Genomic DNA, 19,439 nt, shown 5'->3' with positions numbered 1-19,439 from the left:
AGGGTCCTCATTAAGTATTAAGTCATTTAAGTCAATAGGAGTTGGCCTGTGAGTTCAACAGGGCCAGAAACAGTTTTCACCCAGAAACAGTAAGTGAATAGTGAATGAGCTCGTAGTGCTCACTTTAGGAGAGACTGCTCTTGTGTGGGCAGTACGCTTCCTCTTAGCAAGATCACAAAGAAGGACCTTGCCAGGGGATCTCCTCCCCTACTGCCTGGACCTCGGTATTTTCCAGGACACTTAATAATTTGGGTAGGAGTTTGTCTTATGTAGATTAAAAGTTCACAATCAAATAACTTCTCTTTCTATTGAAAATTACAGAAGGAATATTGTTTCTCCTTGCACTATTTCTCATCAAGCGAAATGCAGAGCCTCTGCCCTGGAAAAAAGGCATGAACAGCAGCTCCAGCCCAGCAAGCTCTTTCAGAAGGGGTCAGAACCGCCTGGAGGTCTAGGTAAGAATCCCTGCCACAGGACCTGTCTTTATGACCAAGAAAGCGGTCTGTAGAGCAAAGGGCTGTGACAGGTTCAATCAGGTTTTCTCTACAAAGTCACCTCACAGGTTATAGAGTTGCATTTTCCCCTGCCTGGGCCTGTGCTCAAGCACACCAGTTGCCGTTGTGTCCTCAGAGCAGCAGTTTGTCCCAGCAATACCATGGAGCAATGCTAAATGCAAATGCTAAAATGAGCCTGGATTTTAAAAGGTGATTGCAAAATCTCACTCTCTGCAGCTAGTTCAGGATGTCCTCTTCCCTAAAATGATGTTGTGGTTTGAACTCAGCTGGCAGCCAAACACCACACAGCTGCTCACTCACCCTCCCCCCACCCAGAGTAAATAATCCTTGTGATTTTTTCTAAATCCCCTCCAGCACTTCAACATACCCTTTAACATGTAGCAAAAGATCTGTATATGATTCTCCAGTGCTGTTTCTGCCAGTGCCAGAGGTGATTTTGCCTCTTTACTCCTTCTCTGTGCAGCTCTGCTTCCATAAACAACCTTTTTTACATTTGCCATTTTTCTATCAGACAATCACTGCAGGCAATAAAGAATAAGTCAATTTCTTATTCCTGTTACAGTTTCTCAGTCCTTTGTAGGATACAGTCCCTCAGAGCTGTTCTTAGTACATTTTTTTGAAACAGAAAGCTATGTGATACAAAGTCAAATGCCTCATGAGTCCAAATACCTTAAATCTAATTTGTCTGATAATGCCTACGTTCCCTAAAACCATGCTGACTGGCACTAATTATGTTTTCTATCCTTTAATCGCTGTATCAGCTTTTCCCATTATTTACAACTTTGTCGTACCAACCAGTCTGAATATTACCCAGACCATTCAGCTTACCAATCAAAAACTGACAGTGTTTTTGACAGTACTCTATAGCCAGTTTGAAGGCCACTTCACATTTAAAAAAGCAGTGAGGGAAGCAGTTATATCAGAGAACAACCTCTCTTGTTCTGTTGTCCGCTGTGCAGCTCAACAGCTTTTAAGCTTCACAATCTTTTGGGGTCCATATGCTATATATATCCTGCCTCCAAAGTGATGCAAGTTGTGCTCACAGAAATATGGAAATGCTTGTAAAAAGAGTGATGTGCTTTGCTGTTAGCTACCAGGCATCTTAGTAGTTAAAATATTGTTCCAAGTACCTGGGTAGCCACCAGGTACCAAAGCAAGGAATCCCCTGTCTGTCTCTCCATCCTTCCCACCTGAGGATCCTTCTGATGTGTTGAAGTACACAGAATGGCCAGATGTGTGTCTGTGAGATTCAGGGGTGTGAATTTCCTCTTGCTTATTGTGTTCTTGGTTCCACTCGGAGATTCTGCTATGTTTAAAGTTTGTTGCGAATGAAACAAGGTGAACAGTTTTTTGACAGGTTGAAAATTTACCCTTACCTTTTGCAGTACAAATAAAATTAGACATTTAAATCCTAAGATTTGTGCCAGGACTAACTGAAGATTTATTTTTAAAAAAGGCAAATACGTATTTTATAAACAGATGTGACAGAGGGTCTGGAACTCTGTGGTAATGTGAAGTAGGACAACAATGGCTTTTCTTTTTTTTTTTTTTCATTGCAATAATGAAAAATATACCTGTATGTGTTAACTGAAACAGAAAGGAGCATATGAGGAAACCAGAATGACTCTACTGCTCTTTGCTGTGCTTAATTGTGAAAACCAGAATGTTGTGACCTAATGCTGTTGATTTTTTCTCTTAAATATTTTACCTTTCCTTTGAATGAGAAGCAGATATGGGACATCTGCTCTCAGCAGTTGAAAGAAATGGTGCCATAGATCTTGAATGAATTCATGTTCCCAACACAGATGTCATGTCTTGAACACTCCCACTTGTTTCAGACTGTTATATTTTATGTTGTTTCATATTTATTAAGGGCATAGAGACTTACAGTGATGGAGACCATCAGTTTTAACAGTGATGTAACTTTGAGACACTTCTACCAGTTGACCCACAAAGCCTCTTTGCTTTGGCTAGTCAAACCTAGTAAATTAAACTAGCTTTCTACATTTCCATGCACTTGGTGTGCATGGAAAAAACAGCACTAGATCCTTTAGCACTACTTCTAACACGCAGCTGAAGAGAGAACTTCAGAAAATGGGGTTGGGGTATTAACTGACATCGTATCTTGGGCTTAAGCAACAAAATCTTACCACAAATGGTACATTCATTTGCTTGTTTCAATATCAGAAATACATATAAAATAGAGTTAAAACACAACTCCCTTCAATTTTCAAAATTACATTTAATATGTATCCGCTATTGTTTCTCTGGATTTCCTGTTCAACTAAAATTCAGGAACATTTTGTCTCTCCATATATATCCAAGCATCATAACAGTAGAGTGAGGCAAGACAGCATGATTCTTCACTGTTGAATAATTCATTCAGGCACTCTTATCTGAAAACCATACAGAAATAAACATTTCAGGGAGATAATTTAGTTCTGTAGATAAGCTCTGGGAAAAAGGAAAGAAAAATTCCTTGTCACAAGCAAAATGCAATTCCAGCACCACCTTGTTGTTGAGTCTTTTGTTTTAGTTCATAGTCACCATGGCCTTGGTGCTGATAACAGAGCAGGGGTGGAGCAGATAGCAAGATTTTGTTTGTATTGATTAAAGAACATCACTTCTTTTGAGAAATTGTGACAATGTTGGCATAAACCATGCTTCCCAAGTTGTCTGATTTGAAGTAAAAAGCAAGAACATGGCAGAATAGTGCTCTACTTGCTTTGTCTGCCCCCCAAAAATGTGGTGTATCTGTAGCAGGAGCTAAAGAAATGTATAGGATACAGGAGAATTTATTTCTACATCTAAAGGTAAATTCATACACTGAAAATTCTGTGTCCAAAATATAAATGTACTGAAATATCCTGTTTATTATATCTATAAACATATTGACAAAACTTAATTCTTCTTTGTCTTGTTCCCTGTTTTGGAGTAAGCATCTGTAATAGCAAGCAGTTGAAGAACACACTACCAGTAGTCTGCAGGTATGACTATTCCTTTTACTTTCCTGTGTCTAGTTCACTGTTAATTCAATAGAATGGACTTGTATAAACCTCCAAGATCTGCACATCTTTGGACATGAAAATCCACCTCCTAAAAGCTCTTGTGTTTTTTTGTTAACAAAGCCCACTTGTTGCAGAGATGACAGACAGGAGAGTAGATATGAGTTATGATCAAGCTACCTGTTTAGCCTTGGGCTTGATTGAATAGGGAAGTGAAGGTAAATACTGGGCGAGATTAATACTGACTCACTCCCGGGGTTTCTGCAGTCTTTTATGAGTGCACACACTTAATTTTGGAACCAGACCCAGGTAAAGAGGTAACAAGATAATTGTAGAAAGACCCAGTGAAAAGGAAATGAGGTTTCCTATGAAGAATGACCACACTAGGTCAGACCAGGTATTTTAACCAGCAGTAGGTAAAAGTTAATGCCTAAAAAATGCTAAAAGCAATAAGTATTGTAATATATTCTCCAAATGCACTCCCAGCCTCCAACAGTTTCGAAGCTCTGGAATTTCCTGAGTCACAGTTTGCTTCATTGCATTCAGTAACTTGCAATGGATTTGTCTTCTGTTTGTTTTTTGTCTTTTGTTGTTTTTGTCACTTGAAATTATGTAAATTCATAGCATGCACAACATCCTTGTTTGCAAGGAATGAAGTACTGCTTTGCTGAGTTCAATATCTTGTGGTGGTATGTCTGGGAGCTTTTGAAGTTTCTGTTTTATACTCTCTTGGTTTGTGTTCTTTTCAAAATGGAAGAAAGTGGGAGAAAGTTTGAGCAATCTTTTAACACTGAGCTATCTAGATTTCTAGATAATGTCTGGGACACAAGAGAATGTAGTGTGAAGAACTCTGCACAGCATTGCCACAAGCTGTCAGCAGCAGGAGGGAGGGATTTGGCAGTGATCCCACAAATTATAGCTGGAGGGCTGAATGTGCAAAATCTATTAAGGAATAATTCTGCATAAAACCTGTATTGCCAATTACTGTATTTAATACAGTACAAGTGAGTAATCAATCACTTTCACGTTTGAAGAACTCTCACTTAGATATTTAACATTCAAATTATTATGTTTTAAAACTAATGTAAGCAGATTGGATAATTACTTTAAAAATTAGGTCAAGTGTTTTCTATACAATTAGGATTGGAAGAAAACCTGATTTTTTTATTTTCAAGGAGGGTAGTCTTACTACTGATGTAATAGTATTTTTATTAAGAGTTTATATTTGAAACAGAGTCAATGTTAACAGCTTCCAAAAAACTAGTGTTTTTACGCTATATCTCTTTGAAATAAAAACTGAGGTTCTTTCATTGGAAGAGTGTTGCAATCACATTAAATGAATGCTTATCTTTAAAACCCTAGCTTGGTCACTTTTTGTACTGGTTAGAATGTTATGTCAGTTCACAAAATTGCTTTTCATGTTAAAAAGATTTCTTGTCCAGAGAGTGTACAGTAATTTAGAATATTGCTTCTTTGTGAGGCCTGGGCCCTTCTGAGGAACTGAAATCAAAGGAGGACAGTTTTGAGGTGGGGGAAGTTCAGGTTTTTTTGAGTCATTGAAGGACTGAAGAAGAGTCCCCTTGGGTTTGTTGCAGAGGGATTGTTTGACTTCTTTTTTTTCTATTACACTGTGGAGTATACAATGAAGCAGGAGACATCTGTGACAGTCAGGGTTGGCAGGAGCAAGACTAGCCACCACACTTTCTCTTGTTCATTGCATACAAAATGAAAGCCTACACTATGCTTTTCACAACAACCCTGGGAAAAATTTTGATGTAGGTTATTCAGATTCTAGGAGAGTCTAATGTTGTTCGTATGTAGAAATCTTGACCAGAGAGTGTTAAAGAAGAATGGCTGATATATTGTTAAATGTCCTAAACTGTAAAATAAGAGTAATAATAAAACAAGGTAGGGAGTAGTAATAAAACAGATGAGAGAGAAATATTGGGAACCTTGCTGAATTGGTAGAACATTTTTCAAATCTCATAAAATTTTATGAAACATTGTTTACATAGGTATTGTTTCCACTGTTAATGACAAAAACTTAAATTCAAGGTAGCATTTTGTATGATTTATCAAAATGAATATGTGAAACAATAGACAAACAGCATGAAGCACAGAAGAAACAAGAGCTCCTTTTGTTGGAGCCTGTGAAGAGTGTGTAATCAGAGCTCAAGACTATGACACTTGAAAAGAAAAACTGTCAGTTCTGAACCACAAGATTAACATTCCTGCCTGTACTTAAAAGATGAATACCTCTTTTTAGTTGTATCTTTCCTGCAGTTGAACTGTCAAGCACAGACATCTTGAAAGCATGTTTTTGAGTGTCGTAAAAGAGCCATTCTCAGGCTCCTGGTTTTTTATGGAAAGAGACAGAAGTCTGCAGTCTAGATAAAGGAATGTAGTACAGTGCATCTTCTAGGTCACCCTGAGATTATGGCCCATACGCAACTTGTACAAAGAAGCACCTTAAATTTTATATCACATGCTTGATCAATTTAATTCTTGGTAATTTGATTTCCTAACTTTAAAGAGGTCACAATTAGATTGAATTAAAAGCATAGACTTTTTGGAAAATATACTGATAGCTCAAGTATGAGAAGTAGGCCTACTTTTCCATCTTATTTAATCTGTTTTGCAATTTGAAGTTTGTAATCTCCAGATATTTCTAAATACTGTTGCCAGATAAAAAATTTGTCTTAGAAGGGCAAAGTGTATTTCTGGACTGACTGTAGTCTTTCAGTATCCCTCCACTTAGCAGGGGTTAGAGAGAACACAGAGACAGTCTCTTCTCAGAGCTGTACAATAAAAAGACAAGGGGATATAGTCAAAAGATGTGACAAGGGAAGTTCCAGTTTTATGTGAGCAACAAATTCATGGTGAGGGCAGTTCAGCCCTCAAAGCAGGTTACTCAACAGCTGTAGAACCTGTAGTCCTTGAGGATTTTTGCAGTTCAGCTGGAAAAGACCCTGATCAACCTAATCTAACTGTAAAGTTAGCCTTGCTTTGAGTGGGACATTGGACTTGATGGTCTCCTGTGGTCATCCCTGCCTGAATTTTTCTGTTCATGACAGAGGCTTCCATGAGATACCGTTGCTTGTTTCTTAAGGAGCAATGTAATTCCCATACAAGATCAAACAAAAAGTATTCAAACAGTTCAGTACACTGGTCTTTGTCTTATAATAAGCAGCAACCAAAGTTTTGCAGGAGGATGTTAGAAACACCTCTGAAGACAGATTGAGGAAGTTGCTTCTACAGTATTGAGCTTTTTTTGATATCTGAATCAGATTGCTTAAGTGTAAGTCTGCAGCCATGAGACTTATTCTCTCTTCCAAATCAGTGGCATTAGTCATAAGTCTAATGTCCAGTCATTTCATTACTCCTTTTAAAGTGCTGTCCCAAATTGCTTCCTGTGGAAAAGAGTTGCATAGTTTAATTAGACACTTTGTAAAAAGTATTTCCTTTGATTGGTTTAAAATACTTCTCCTTTTTGTCTCCTTGTTTTTAATTATGATGCACAAAGACTAAAAGTTTGTCATCTACCATTTTTCTACTAATCATTAATGTGAGCAATTCTCTCTTACTCATATCTTTTCTAAATGAAAAAAAAAATCACCAAAGTATCACTCTTTTAAGTGTTTATATTTAGAAATGCTTTTCACATGGCAATAATCTCCATTAGCCTCTCCAAAACTTATAGCGCAATGTCACCTTTCATAGGCGGTGATCAGTCTGGTACTTTCTATTCCAAATTAAGCTCCATCATTTAGTTACCTTAAAGGAGTTATAACGTTTCTTGTATTATTCTGCATCTCATTCCTTGCAGATCCTAATATTTTGGGATATTGTTGTCTTAAGCTGACAAAGTCTGTCTAATACCAAAAGAAGATATTTCATAATTTCCAATCCAAATCGCCCATAGCAGGCCAAAAGGGGTCTGCTCCTTACTGAAAACTGATTTCTCACCCACCCACACATTTTTTTTTTTCTGCTGGGTTAATTTTTGACTGGATCAGGTTCTGAATCCAAGTTGCTGTAGGGTCTTACTTGTATTAGGCTAGTGCAACCAAGCCAGTGGTGGTGATCATCAGCGTGATGACCGAGCCATCTCTCTCACGTTTGCATCAATTGAAAGTATCTGTGAAACCAGTTCCTCCTGGTAGCTGACCTTTTTTTAACCATAGATGCACACTCAGCAGAGACCTTTACTGAGGTTAGAACAGTGATTGTTAATTGCTTACTTAGTAACATGCTCACTAAACTTATAGTAGATTTAATAACTTCATCTAAATGGTCATTGTTCAGCATGTCACACAGCAAAAATTTCCTGTAGGAAGTGAAAAGCAGTTAGCTTCTCTCTGGGAGTCTTTGATATTTATAAAGCCTGACCTGGATTTTCCAAGTGAGTTGACTGAAAAATATTTTCCATTTCCTGGAACATTTGAAGTATATTTGGTAACCATATTTAGGACTTCCTTTAGAGTATCCTTGACTGAAAAGTATATTCAAGTAAATCTTTATTCCCAGAAAGAGTTTAAGGTTGTCTTAACATTGTTTTAAATGCAAAGATCTGTACTGTAGAAATAAATGAGACTTGTCAGAGATTACACAGGATACAGGATTCAGCCCTTACAAGGAAGATGTGATGATGGGCTATATCTCTCCTACCATGGCCCTGCAGTGCTTTGCATCCATATCCCTTCCCTTTTCAGATTATTGCAAATGGCATTTAGGAAATCACCGATATCATCAGAAGTCAATTAAAATATAGATTTGCTCACTATGGAAAATTATAAGAACTTTTGATGTGGGGGAAGGTCAGCACATTCTGTTTTTAATGAATAAGCCTTGAGTAAAAGAAGCTTTCACTTCTCATTAGTTAGCATTAGTTGTAGAAAACACCTCTTCTGCTCCTCTCCTGTTTGAAAGCTCTCACCTGTACATCGTTCTGGATTACCTGTCTTACGACTACATCAGCCACATCCCAGGTGCAGCCATGAACTCCAGGATGTGCTTTCCTGTGTTACTGAGATACAACCTCTTCAGTGTCTTCCACCTCAGTGATGGCATTGACCAAGAGTCATGGTGGATGGAATGGTGGGACACCTGATGCACAGGACAAGCCCAGGGCTGTGAGCTGCATCAGGGTGGTTCAGTGTCCGTTGTTGCTGGAGAAAGCCTGCAGTCTGGAGCCAGGCACTTTCCCTAAGGAACCTGGTGAGCAGATCTAAAGCTCTGAGCTACTTTCAGCAATTTTGCCGTACAAGTGATATATGTTGGTGTGTCAGCAGCTTCCCGGCATTGTTTTGAAACAGCAAGTTGGTTAAGAACACATGTTGTTCCTGTCATCTTGCATTATCACCCGCTTGCTCAACAACAACAAAACCCCCCTAAAACTTTGTGTCAAAATCCATGAGTCAAGAATGTAACTCTACAAATTGCTGCTGTTTGTCTTCCTACCATATTCTCGTAAAGAAATTGCTTAGGAAATAATTTTCCTGTGATAATCTAGAGTCAGCTGGTTTAGACACATATCTGTGTAATATCAAAATTCATGTCAACCATGCCTTTTTAGAGAAGCATAACTATAGTGTAAACTGACAGCTATTCTCACAGCTATTTAATCCTCTGACCTAAATGTGGGTGTTTGTCACCACCACCAACACTACTACCATTTGCTTCCAAGATTAAAGGGGAAAATAATGTCTCTATCTGCATAGGTTTTACTCTGTTAATTACTAAAATCTGTAAACTGTTTAAGTAAAAGCTGGTGCTGTTTATGATGGCTTTTTTGGATAGTAGGAGACATTATTTTTAATATTACTAATGCTACAATTTAACCTGATGGACCTTTAATTTAACTTTATTAACAAATTTGTCTCCTTTCTGAATGGTTGAGTTTCAATGGTATCGCAAGGTAACTAAATAAGTTGATCCCTTGTCTTTTTGCACCAGACGTTAAGTTGTCCCAAAGGCTAAGATCCATTTTGTTAGTCTTTAGAAATTATCATGATGCTTATATGAAGTAACAGTCTGAGCCAGAAAATTGTGTATTAACAAAACACAATGTTTTTTAAAGGTGTAAGTAAATTCAGTACACTTCATTGAGGCTTCGATAAGTCTTTTCAGGAGTGTGATCCAACCCTATGCCACATACAAGATGTGTGACCATAGAGCTGTGGGGTTCTAATTGCAGAAATGTTTTGGAGAGGAGACAGGGTAGCAGCTTGTGAGGCAGTGAAAGGATGGCCATGAAAATGCCAGGAGTCATGAAACACAGTGACCTAGGTTCTCAAAAAGCTTTCCAGATGCAGCAGTTTCCCTGCAAAGATTTTCTTCTTGATTTTGTGCATAAAATCCTAAAAATTGCCACAAAATTGCACTTGATCCTAAGATGAGACTCTCCCGACTGATAAATGAAAGTTGTTTCTGAATTCATGCTGCATACGTATTTGTAAAGAGGCATTAAATGTGTTCTGTGTGCTTGGGAGTGTTAATGCTCTACTGGAACAGCTGTGGTACAGCACACAAGCTGGGTGCTAGATTTTGTTCCAGAGAAGAAAACTGTGATAAATTTGAACAGTATATGAGGCACTTCTGGACTTTTGCAAGATCTGTTAGCATGAAAATAAAAAGTTTTTTAGCCCTATACTAGAGAGATTTAAAATATCATTACCATCAGTGATGTGCAGAAATCTTCAGAATAGTTATTTCACAGTCATTACAAAATAGTAAGAGCAGTCAGTCAGTGCAACTAAGGATTGAGAACCAGGGATCCTGAAATCTACTTTTTGACTCAGTCTTTTCTAATATGCCTTTTAGCAATTGATTTCACTTGTTTGTCTGTCCTGTATCTTGCCTGGTAATGCTGTTTTATCTTACAGGCATATAGCGAAGCTTAATTAATGTAAATCACTTTGTAACTACGAGGAGAAAGACGCTGGGACAGAAAAGTGTTCTTCCTCATATGGTGGTAGTTTGAGTGCAGGGTAGATAAAGCATACGTAGGAGTAAAATGCTGGGAAAGAGACTTTTATAAAATTTGATCAAGTTTTCTTTAATCTGTGTTTTTTTCTGGGCTTTTTGTGGATTTTGCATATCTTGGTTTAATTGAAGGTCAGTCTTACATTTATGTGAGAAAAGACAGTCCTGTTCTTTTCCTGGATGAAGTCGCGAAACCTCAGGAATCTCATGCAAGTCATTTTGTAAAACTTCCATTACAGATTCCCAGCAGTTTGGAAGCATTCTTAGGCATACTCTGAACAACACACTGTCACCTGAACAAGGAGAACTAAAAGATACCCTTCTTTCAAACATGTCTGTTGTCTATAGGCCAAAAGCTTATTTTGCTAAGGACTGAGAGGTAGTCACAAGCCTTCACAAATCTCCACATATACAATGGGGATCCATTTTTGCTAGAATGGTATTTGACTATGTGCTCATCTAGACTTTATTTCTTAGCTTGCTTGAGCCAGGACTCCCAGATAATCTATGCTGCCTACACATTAAATCTCACTTTGTCTAAGCTGGCTGAGCTAAGGGCTCCCCAAGAGGCGTGACTCAGTCATGGGGAAAGCCAGGTTCACATGAAAGTCCTACCCCTCCAGGCTCTGTGTGTGCAGCTGGCTCCAGGAATTTGAGCATAAACTCAAGCACAGCTACAGCATTATATATTTGAGCTTAATTTGCTTCAGTTTCATGTGGTTTAAAGACCACATTTTTTAATGCAAAAAACCCCAACCAAACCCTGTAAGAGAATATGTCTCTCCTCTATTCATGCAGAAATAAGGTGAATCCCATATTCCAGCATTCTATTTCATAAGATATGAACCACCTGTAGCTGTCTCTGCAGGGAGAGGCTAATGCTGCATTCATGGGAACTAAGCCTCTGTTCAGTTAAACCGTAGGAGGGGCTTGCAGAGATGTCCTTGAATGCTTTCTGCATCTCCAATTGTTGTAGTTTGCAGGAAGTAAAATGGTTTTGCGAGGACCAAGGTTAGCTGAGGCCAGACTGTACTTGTAATTCTGTAGTTTAACAATACTGTGATATTGTAATGCTTCTGTAAGTAGTTGTGAATGTGAGAGGAGGGAGGAGAAGGGAAATAAACATAAATTTGGAGGGAAGGTGAGGAAATACACATAAAGCAGGGTAGAAAGGAACTTGAAAGCAGAGAATAGAAAATAAAAATAGAAGCAGAAAAGGAAGTAAAAATCCAGCAAGAAGTAAAAAAGACAAAAAACATCTTTTTTTTCCTAAATTTGATCCTATTTGTCATAAGTACTTGGTTCCACTGCAACTGACCCTGCAAGCTGGAGATGCTGATAGTCTGCAGTGCAGAAAATGGGCATTAGGTTGCACGCTTCTTCACAGATTCACATGCTACAGCCAGTGATACAAAGAAAGTGAATAGTGAGAGAGAATGAGAAAGAAGGCAAAAGAAAGGCTTAGATCAGTAGGGTGGGACTGTGTAATTTAAACCTACTAAGTATCAGAGATTTTGTAATATGTCATGAGATCCTATGGAAAATTATGCAGTTTTTTCCAAGATTTCCTTATTTTCTTCTGCTGAATCTTAACCTTATTTATCTTACCCATACTACTGATGTGTCCAGGGGAGTAGTGGCTCCTGGAAACAGCCTGCCTGTGGTTTACTAGAAAGCTGAATTTCATGCAGTCATGTGGTGGGAGAAGCAGCCTTAAGGAAAAACAGATTGCAGTGGCTGGCTCTGAGACTCAAATTCCTGGACAGTGGGAGCCTGGGTTTGCCCCCCAGGCTCACTGTGCAGTACATGAGGAGTGGAGCAGGGAACCATCCAATTTCTTGGTGATTGCTGCTGAGACCTAAGCAGTGTGTGGGTATGTTCAAAACCCAGTTCTTCCTGAAGGGATGTCTTTCCATTCATTTGTGATCTTGTAGAGTGAGAGACCAGCAACCTTTTCATAAGAAAGACAGCAGGTGTCATTTAACAATCAGGACAAGAGGTGGGAGGATCTCCTTCTTTTCACAAGGTGTGGGTTAAAGCATCATCCAGAAAGTAAGAGATCCATGTTCAACTTATTCCTCTGCCAGAAAGGATTTAAATAGTTTTTCCTCCAAATTGCAGCAACCACCAGCTACCCAATTTGCTGTGGAAGAGAGGATCTCCTCTTTTCCTGCATGATAACAAGAGTGGCTGGGGAGTTCATATGGAAGAAGGTTTCATTGGTTCTGTTTCAGGATCATTAAATAATCATTACATAAAATACATAGCTAAATTCTGTCTAAATGTGAGCTTGGGTTTGACTCTTAGATTAAGTGGAAAAGCATTGGAATTGTTCTTATTTTACAGAGCCCATATTAAATAACAAACAGGATACAGGAATCTGGCTTGCAGTCAGAGGACATAAATCTTGTGGTCTTGGAGGTCACCATCTTCTAAGACGGAAGCAAACAAATCTATCTAAAAGCACAGTTTCAAAATTATTTGTGCTGACTGGCCAAAATATGTTAAAAGCAAGTTAGTCCTACATCACATTGACCTTTTCTCTCTGATGGTGGTTATAATTGATTTAGTTACCTTAATTCCTTCCTGCAAGTACAAAGGGTTAATATATAAAGTATTTTTATTTAGTATATGGCTTTTTGGATTTTATTAACCCATTCTAAATATTCTATTATTACTAATCAAATCTGTCTTCAGCTGTGTAGGTTTTACAACTGATCTAAAAAAAAAAAAAGCAAAGAAAACTTAAATATCTCTCAGCTTCAGAGGAGCTGAGCACAGTGCAACGATTGTAAACTCCAGTGGGAGCACAGGTTGTCACTTCTGGAGATAAGACTTTGTACAGGTACATAAGTATTCTTTACTTTATCTGGGAGCAGGCCCTGTCCTATTGAAAGCTAGTTGCTTTTAAAATTTTGCTCCAGAGTCTGTCCATTTTGAAAATTTTGTTCCAGGTGTAATTAATAAGGTAAGGGAAATCTGCACATTTGAATGTTTTCATCAATTAGCTGTGCAGGTCTTTTCTTAGCCCTCCAGCAAAAGCAGCAGCTTAGACTGATCTTTTGGGTTTTGTGAAATTGTTCCTTTTTTAGCACTGAAAAACAGAGAAAGGAAAAGTATAGAATTAGGAGTTATTTTCAAAGGCTTCTGAGACCAGAGATGTTTACATTTTGGAATGGAAAAAGAAAAAAATCATCAGTTATACTAATAAGAATGTTTCAGCAGAGAAGTCAGTTGTGTGTACCAAAATCACTGGTAAAGCTGAGGAGCTGACATTTAAAGTCCAGAGCTGTGATGTGGGTGGTAATAAAAAGATGAAAGGTTTGAATGGATAGAAGGCCCAAGATTTGCTGGGCTTTGTGGAATGTAATTAATTTTTATGTCCTATTTTGAGCTCATACAGTTCAGCTTAACTTGCAGAGTCTTCCGTTACAGTTTTACATCTGATGATTTGATCATGAAAATGAACTCTCCCACACAGAAGAGAATGCTAGCAATCTTGTTCTGATAAGATATATTTATACAGCACCACCAAATCACTTAAACATAAGGGGGCCATGTGCTTCTCCTCATTTCTGATGACGAGCCCACTGTAGCTATCTAAGATTTGTCAGCACATGTTGATATTCCCTGTTCAGTTGGGGCCGGTGCTTTCCAGTGCTACTTCAGAGTAACTTCTTTAACTTACTTGGATATTCTGTGAATTTAATTGCTATAAATTGAGTCTTTCTTTACATTCACACCTTAAAATGGTACCAATAGGCCAAAAGTTAGGTCCTCTATCCCTGATCAGGTAGAAAGGAAAAATCTAAGGCATCTTGGGGAAGGCGCCTGAGTAAGAGAGGACTAACTTTTGTAAAAAGCAGTGTAACTGGTAAATTTGCATAGCTGAAAGATAAGGGAGCGAGTGCAATTCATTTGCTGTGGAGTACTCACTAGCAAGCCATTACAGCAAAGTATAATTCAAAATCAGAGTAGTCTGTGGCTAAGTTTGGGAGAGATGATGACAGAATAAAAGTGATGGAAATGCTGTTTAGACTCACTGCTTACTCTCTTGCCCTTTCTTTGCCAAATGCTGTAATCTTTTTAATTTATGCATATAGCTCAAATTCCATCTTCACTTATGACTAAGGAAATTTACATTTGTATGGTTTCATCATATTATAAGCAAAGGTTTGCTGTTGTATTATAACAGCAAAGTCTTGACCACTGTTTCTAAAATACAGTATACTGGAATTTGTCTTAGTCTGCACAGCCTTTTTGTAGAAGACCCTATTCTGATAAGCAGAGAATCCTTTGTCACTTTTCTTTTTTAATGGAATGTAATACCAGTATAAGAAAGAAGTCTGGGATTAAAACAAGCCTGGCTTTGTTCAGATGCTACAAGCATTAATGGCTGAGAAAACATACGATCTACCAGCACATTCCTGGATTACAAGAGTTGCATAAACTTCAGGTCAGCTGGAGCTGTATAAACTAGAACAGTACAGTACATGCAAAATTCTCTGTTTATAGAGATGTTTCCATGTGGAAAAATCATTAAATCCTTTCACAAATTGTCTTTTTACAGGGGAATCATTCATCTGGTAATGGAAGTCTTAAGTGGCTAGACAAATACATTTTGAAGGAGAGAAAGAGAAATCATTCTAGATGTTTTCTGAGCTAATAAGATTTATGGATCTTTGAAAACTTGCATGGTGTGGCAGAAAAAATGTCAAAAATTTTGTCCTAAAATACCTGTATGTGAAGAAAAAGACTTGGTTATTATTTGAAAGTCAGACTTTCAAATCAGAGTTCCTTGTTCTAGCAGACATCCTATCATTATGGAATTATGGTATTGGATTTGGAAAGCATTGGGCAGAGGAGAGACTGTGAAACACCTAAGAGGCAGCTGGGTGGTACAAAAACTCAAAGTCCCACAGTTTGTAGTGTGAACTTCTCCATATGCATACTCCATGAGAACTTTTAGCCTCTAAGTGGACTTATCAGTAGGTTTCCTAAGCCTTGAACTTTGGTCTTCAATGCACTAATAAAACTGGGATTAAAGGAAAAATTCTGGTTCTGCCTAAGTTTACACAGGATTGTGTTCCCACTTGTTTTACCTCAGTCTTTACAGACTTCTGCAGTCAAATATTAGGGAAGCACTTCTTGGTTGACCTGTCTGACTTTATTTTTAGATACTGATATTACTTCTATTACTTCTATTCTCTCAATCAAACAGATTGAATTTCTGTGTTTGCATTAACTTGTTTTTAATTCAAGATGTAGCTCTAATTCTAAAGAAACTTCTCCGTTGTTTCCATTGTACAGAATTTGTCATTTTTTCCCCTATATGCACCTCTATTTGATATAGTGTTTTATTTAACTTATGGCTCATTTTAACAATGTCAGTTATAAATAATCTGTGCTGCAATACTTTAGAGAATTCTTCCACACTGTGTTTGGATGGTCATTAGTTGCCAGATAGGGTGTTCAGGATCATAGGTGGGAACTGAGGTGGGAAGGGACGGCAGGAGGGTTCTGGTCCAAATCCTGCTCAATGCAGGGTCAGCCATGAGCTCAGGCTAGGTTGGTCAGGGCTTTGCCCAGCCTGAGCCTCTCTTGTTTCAGCTTACCACTGCTGCCTCTCGCCCTCCCACCAAGCACCAGCGTGAAGGGCCTGGCTGCGTCTCCTCCATAACCTTCTCGCAGGCACTGGCCGGTTGCTGCTAGGTGCCCAAATCCATCCCCTCCCCAGGCTGAGCAAGCCCCCTTCCCTCAGCCTCTCCTCACAGGGATCCAGCCACAGGCCAACTTGTCCATTGGTGTCTTTCTTGTATGGAGGGGCCCAAAACTGATGCAGTATTCTCAACATGGTCTAGAAAATAGTAAATGTTTTACTAATATTGTAGTGAGCAGAATGAGACACATAGGCTCAGAAGAGAAACAGTTAACAGCTGAAGTGGATTTAAGGGCATGAAAGGAGAAAAGGTTCAAAGGTACTCTTTTTGAGAGTAACAGAATTCAGTCAGAACCGGAGTGCAGTATTTCCCAGGGAACTTTTTGTAACTGGCTACATATAATGCCCTTATTACTTGTCTTGAGACTTCAGTCCCCAAGTATCTCAGTGCAGTGCCTTTCTCTGATCATCACACTCATCCAAACACAATTCTCTCTCATGAAAATACACTAGGGACATATGGTTTGAGAGGATTAATCCCATTTCCTTGGTATATAGAACCTGTGAGTCATCACCACTACTTGTTTGAGCAGTATTAAATGTAAGCATCTTAGTTGTATCTATACACCCACACTGAAGTTTTTATATAAGATTCAAATGTGCCTGATTAACATAAGAAAACCCAGTGCGTATTTGTAGAGCAGGTGCAAGCAATGTCTCATCTCTTCCTGAACAAAAGGTTAATACATTCCCACCAGTGACTTAATCCAACCTTATCTCTAAAAATGATATGATTGTAAATGGATATAAATGAAAGTTAAAAAGTTTCAAGTAATGCACTGTAATTATTAGTTAATATTCAAAAAGGGCAGGAAGTTTAAAAAAACAGAAGTTACACCACTAACTACCAACAACTAACTGCACACACTACATTAATTTTAAGAATTAATTATGCTGTAAAATTTAAGCTTAACAGCACATGCAATGTAGGAGTGTGATGTAACAAGATCTGCAGCTCATGTTTTGACTTGTGGATTTAAAATCTAAGTGAACTGAAAATAAATATAAACCCAGAGTATTTAAGTTTTATGATGGGGAACCCCATTGAAAAGGGAAAATAGCAACTTTGTAGAATATGAATGGTACTAGTAGTCCCAAATTCATTTTATGAATTTTATTACCTCAGTTAAAATTTGTTCAAGTATATATGTATTGAAGAGTAATTAATTATTGTACGTAGAAAAAGAACAGGAATTATGATAAATGTTTCCTGGTAAGAGGTTACCATTACATGACAGGATGTGAATTGGGCCTGGGTAATAATATGTATGTGTGTGTGTGTGTGTATAGCAGGGAGTAAAAATTGTTTTGGGAATTTAGTCCTATTGAAGAGTAAAATCTGTTGTGGATGTCTTCCCATCTAGAGATTTTCTGACCCCTGAGGAGAAAAAGGTTGCATGTAAAACCTGATCAAATCAGCTTCCTTCAATCCAGGAAGCACTGCAGGGGTGGCATCAGCCATTACAATGGCAGAGGCAAGGAAGGCAGGGCCAGCACCCCAGCCTCCTCATCCAGCTAGGGGTGGCCCCAGTGGTCACAACACAAGAAGAGGGAGCCCCACACTTGAATGGGCATGCAAGGAAGCTGCCAACGACTGCCAATTATTAATCACCAGCTGCGCTTTTTAACAGGCTTATGGAAAGCAGGGAGGTGCAGTAATAGTTGTCAGTATTGCTGAGCTGCTATTTATTGTACACTTACTATGGAGTTTTTTTTCTGGTAACCTGGGTTTTGTTAATCTTTGTTAAATATGTTGGCTGAGCATTTATATGCTTTTGTAGGTCTGTTTGGAAGACAGGAATTTCAGTTTTTCAAATGGGAATTTTTCAACTGAATTTTGGTTTGTTGATTATTTATTTTTTTTAAATTTTTCTTAGAAACAAAACCTGCACATTTTAAAATCCTTTACAAAAGAAGATTTTGGTTAGATAAACCTGATTTCAGGAAGTGCTGGATAGACCTAGAAGTTCTAATGTGAGATAGTTCTCTCAAGGTTTTGCTAGCTCTTCTTTTTTGCTGCAATTGTTCCAAGACAGTCTGGGGCATTTGTGAACATGTGAAAATTTTCTGTAGCAGTGCAGACATCTCAGGTGTGCAAACTGGCATAATTATTCAGAAGCAAAGAAAAGCTATGAAAAGGTTCTCCAGCCAGCCTGTTGAAACCAGATATAAAATCATGCTCAAGCTTATCCTATTTTTTATACATAATGCAGTATGTATATGTGCACAAATATATAAAAGTCTACTTAAATTTAAAAGATTTAATTTATCTGTGCTTTTATTCATAAGGTTTTCATAACATGACAGGAGATAGTTATGCTGATTTATTTAGCCTTTAAACCATCTAGGCATTAACATCTAGGTATGCTTACAGTTCACAAAGAATCTATTAGGCAAGAAAGCGGGTCATTCTTATTTGATTGCTAAAGTGGAGCAGCGATTACAGGGCAAGAAGGCCATGGGTGTAAGGCACTTGCTATAGATTTTAAAACCTAAAGGGAAGGCGTTAGTTCTGGATTGTAATTTATAAAGATGTACACAATGTTAGCTTACTTTGAATAACAGTACAAAGAATGTCAATCTTATTATCTCTCAAGTAGCATAATTTCTACAAATGTTGGAATTGCATAATAAAAAATAAATTTAATTGCCTGTACTCTGTGAAGGTTGCTTGATTGAATATTGGTAAAAACATTAAATTACAGAGAATCCAGTGATTAAACTTCAAAGGTAACAATAAGGAATACTTTAACTACACAGGTTACAAACTGTATTCAATATGCTTTTCTGTATTAATTTTCAGCAAGGATATATCACTATTTGTAATAAATTTTTGGTGTTAACGTCTTAGTTCTAGCACTTACTGAAGCTTCCTTGTTCTCAGCTGCCGGAGTACTTCCCACATACGAAAAATCTTCTGAATAAGGTAGAACTGATTATATCATTGTCTTCTGCCATGTTTTCTTCTGAAGAAATAGTGAATGTATTCTGTATATTGCTAAACTCACCTTCCCAATGGGTTTCCTGTAGCAAGAAGTAACTTCCATTTAAGAAACAGTCCCTCAGCTTAAGAAATAAACAAAAAAACCCACAAAAACTAAACAAACAAAAAGCCTAATCCTTTTGCCTGCTCACACTAAATATCAGTTCTGGGAGTGGTTAAGGTCTGTTAACAAGTTGCCCAGAAAAACTGTAGAACCTCCATCTTTGAAAATT

General features: G+C 37.9%; 1 long non-coding RNA gene across 1 annotated transcript; it reads left to right on the top strand.

Annotated features, from left to right (window-relative positions):
* The first annotated feature begins 78 nt into the window (after positions 1-78).
* Positions 79-19,149, top strand: LOC141926586 (uncharacterized). Its single transcript, XR_012624155.1, has 3 exons — positions 79-455; positions 3,455-3,502; positions 19,108-19,149. It is a non-coding gene; the product is annotated as an uncharacterized LOC141926586 (long non-coding RNA).
* The last annotated feature ends 290 nt before the right edge of the window (positions 19,150-19,439 follow it).

The sequence above is a fragment of the Strix aluco genome, chromosome 8 (genome assembly GCF_031877795.1).
Source record: "Strix aluco isolate bStrAlu1 chromosome 8, bStrAlu1.hap1, whole genome shotgun sequence".
Classification (NCBI taxonomy): domain Eukaryota; kingdom Metazoa; phylum Chordata; class Aves; order Strigiformes; family Strigidae; genus Strix; species Strix aluco.
This window is presented reverse-complemented; position numbering and strand designations above follow the sequence as displayed.